Source organism: Lissotriton helveticus, chromosome 1_2, assembly GCF_964261635.1.
Source record: "Lissotriton helveticus chromosome 1_2, aLisHel1.1, whole genome shotgun sequence".
Classification (NCBI taxonomy): domain Eukaryota; kingdom Metazoa; phylum Chordata; class Amphibia; order Caudata; family Salamandridae; genus Lissotriton; species Lissotriton helveticus.
This window is the reverse complement of record NC_136058.1, coordinates 5,808,224-5,812,325: the sequence shown is the minus strand read 5'-3', so window position 1 is coordinate 5,812,325 and position 4,102 is coordinate 5,808,224.

The following is a 4,102-nucleotide window of genomic DNA, read 5'->3' as shown; positions in this document are numbered from 1 at the left end:
TAAATTTAAAGGCATCTTGATTACTCATTGACTTTCTTAATGAACAGAACATAGATTCATTGCCAGCACAAGCTATCTTACCAGAATGGGAAAGTAGACCTCAAAACTAGCTCACCCTGATAAAAACTGACTCGCCATATGAATTGAGCGTGTAGATTTTTTGAAGCCTGGGAAGGGTAGGATGGGTACACATTAAACAGGTACCACTAGCAGGGCGATTGAGACCTGACAAATGAAATGATTAATTTCGGTAATGTGATTATTCGAGATCTATCCTGTATGTAATGATTTTTGTTCTGTAAAGAGCTGTACCCTGATTCCTTGTGTTATATATTTCTTCAGTTAGTAGTGGTCCACAATGCCAAATACTGCTGACTGGTACAGTGACTCCTACTGAGTTCTTATGGTCTTCCTAGAAGGAAATTAGTGCTGATTCAGTTCTTGTACCCTTCCTGAATCATGTTTTATAGTTTTGTTCGAAGAAGCTTGAGATCTGAAGAAGCACTTCTTCTCACGCTTTGGATCTTTTACATGTCCACATGTTTGAATCATTCCCCGTTGATAGGTTGGAAATCCCAGGTAATCTAAAATAGCAGTAAGCAGTTGTTCTGCTTGCTTGATAGGAACTAAGGCTCTCTGATGTATTGTTAGCGAAATTTAATATGTGCTGCATCATCTAGTTCGGAACGGGCACATATAGGGCTTTCTAGATTTGCGGTTCCACATGCTACCTTGAAGAGCAATGTCATTCTGCCCATTTGTGTTTAGTTTTTATGTTATTTTGCTGAATTAGCATATTTTGTTTACGTCATTAGTCGTAAAGCTACTTGTAATTTGTTTTCGGCACACATACTAACCATTTCTGATTAAATTGGTCTTTTTTTTTCTTCTTCCATTGGTGTACTTTTTAAAGTTTGCACAGTGAATCAAGGGTTTGCCAGGCTGTAACCAAAGTCCACAGGTGCTGCAAATCAATTTGTGCTGGTACTGACAAAATTGTAACTTCATCTATAGCTGTGCTGAGTTTGGCGGTCGTGTGTGGAGGGTAGGGTGGTGAGGGGGAATTAGTTGGAAATTGCCAGAATATTGTAAACTGATGCGACCATGCATTTTTATGTTCTGAAATGTAAAGGGCTCATCTCAGCCCACTGCTCTCCCGCCATTATATATAATAGGGTAACCCAAAAGAAAGGTCCACAAACCTGGGTATTGATTGGTATAGAAAAACAGTTGGTCCTAGACCAATTTATCATACAATTGAATTACGTATTCTTCGAAAAATACATTATAAATGCATATAATTTGCATATAGTCCTATAGTACAGATACTTTTCAAACAGAAAAACATGCACACACAATAGATACACTGGCACTAAAGCAAATTTGAATGAACTGTTTTATTCACAAGTTCTCTGTAGATGAACAAATCGTCATATACATAGAGGTTGCTCCTAGAGGGTAGAAGGGAAAGGCAGGTGTGCTCATGTGTAGGACAGATAAAGTAAAATAGAAGGGGGTTTTGAATTACATCTAAAGTAGAGGTAAATTGCAATAGTTTGTACAACACAAAAACTGGCTATGTTTCGTAGTCAAACCAGTTTTGCAGCATGAATCTCTGGATTCACTATGCTGTGCATTATACCGCCATCTAGTGGTTGGGTCCGGAAATGTAGTCTTTTTTTCTTTTTCCTGTGGTCCAGGTGGGCGTCGACATCGCACCATTTGGTGTCCTTCGTGATGTCGACTCGCTTCCTGCGTAAGCTCCCACCTTTGGTCGCCATCTTCAGATTCTTTTTTCCGCCGTTGGGTCTGAATTGTTACTGAGGAGTTCCAATGTTAGAAATGAGATTTCTGGATAGCTGAGACTTGCGCCAAAGCGAGGCAAAAACCACCACTCTAGTCAGGATAACGGAGTTACACTTCTAAAATAACCCCTGCTCACCCCCATGGTAGCCTGGCACGAGCAGGCAGGCTTATCTTAGAGGCAGAGTGTAAAGCATTTGCACATAACCAACAGTGATACAGTGTACGCACTACAAAAGGACACCACATCAGTTTAGAAAAATATCCAATTTATATATACTTAAGACAAGACCAAATATGATTAAAAAAATCCACTATATTATACTTCTAAATCTTCACTTATCACAATATGCTTTTCAAAATAGTTCCTTAATATTGATAGCTCCGTCCGGGGCTATTGCGGCGTCGTGAACAACAATCCAAAAACAGTTGTGGCTGACTGCGGGTTCGCAGGCCAACTACGGTGTCGGGAAGACCTGCAAACAGTACCTTTCAGAGATGCAGGGCGATGGGGCCTACCCCTTACTGATTTGTCCAAGTATTGTTCATATTTCTTTCAAGAAAGGCGCACAGAGAAACCATCTGTGAAATGGATGGGGTAGGGATGATAACGGGTGTAGGCCCACAGGGGGGGGAAGAGTGTTGATGTTTCGACCCTGGTGCATAAAGGGTAACTTGACACCTCCGCTCATGGGACTTCCTCAGGAAAGGGGGAGAAGGGCAACCTAAGGTATAACCATATAACCTAATTAGTGCCTTGTACAAGGAAATTTAAAAAGGAAGGAAACCATACGTATACATACTGACCTATATTCGGTGTATTTAGGTATGGTCTGGTCGCTGCCCCCCCTACGTTTGCTAGTCTCTGGAGAAAGGTGTGCATCGTAAGCTAATGCAAGGTGAGTCTCGAATAGTAGTCCCAACGCATGGGTTTTGGGAAATAACTCACCTGTACGCAATTAATGAGCATAGTCGCATATAATCAATGTGGGCTGTCAGCTCCTTGGTTATGGGTAAACAAATCACCCGAGGCTAATCTACAAGTAAAAGGAGAGGAGGACTCTGTATTAGTTTAAAACAAAAGTCCACCTGATATGAGCATCCAGACAAGATAGATCCTTTAATAACGGGTACTTGGATTTACCTTATTGACCCGTGCAGGAGCCGCCCGCGTAGATGTCTTGCTTGCAAGAGACAAGTCAGTCATTGGAATAAACGCATCGCTTTAAAATGGAGCCGGGAGACACGTGCACACTGCTGTGCGTCGCTTAAGCGGTGAACGGATATGGGGCCTACCGGCAATGGAAGATAGACTAAGTCTGCCATCATTTCCCACGGATTTGTGGAGAAAACGAACGCATGTATATTATTGTAACATGTCTAATTGGGTCACCGAGAACGTTCCTAAATTACAAAACCGGCAACAAAAGACAGACTCACATAATGAATCCTGACGTCACGGATGTGCCCATACTACAATGTAGGGAACATCTAAACAATCACAGATTACCGCTTATAGGGAAATGCGGTGTGAATAATACAGTACCATATACATCAAATAGTGACTAGCAGTGGCGCGCAGTGTAAAGTGAATGACAACATGGAAATATTCAAAATAACCTGCTCCAATCCGTATTAAAAGCATCATGAGTGTTAAAGTTACGTGTTTCCTCTTTTTATTTTCTAGGTCCTCCGTCTTGAGTTGTGGCTGGAGCAGCTGATTCCGGAGAGTACAGACATCTTCACGTAGCTCAGCAGAGAGTCGCTCTTGCTCTTGCGATTCCAGATCCAGTACTCTGGTGCCCACAGAGTCCACATCGTGCTGGTGGGAGGTCAGGTGCTCCGTTAGATCTGTCCTTAATTGGTCCATAGAAGATTTGATGTCTTGGCTAAGATCATTGCGTAGTTCAGTTTTAAAGTCTTTGAACATGGTCAGTAAGTCCGCATTTGTGAGTGCCGTAATTGTGGCTCCAGTGTCTCCCCACAGTGTCTGGCGTTTGTCTGAAGGGACAAAGAAGTCCAACACTTTACTCATCGTCTTGCTCGTCTCCTTTGGCAGGATATGGAGTTGACCAAGATGGCCCCCGGAAGCTAGCAAGGGCGGTGAAGCTGGATTGGGCCCAGATTGCAGATGGTCGAGCAAAGTTGTTGAGTCAGGGGGAGGGCAGCAAGGCGCGGCAACGTCAATAGAGTGGTGATCCCGTATCTATGAACATACGAGCATACTAGCTGGCGACAGTACCTTTATGCGAGAGTGCGACCGCCAATTGAACGCTGATGTGAGGAATTGTCGTTTGCA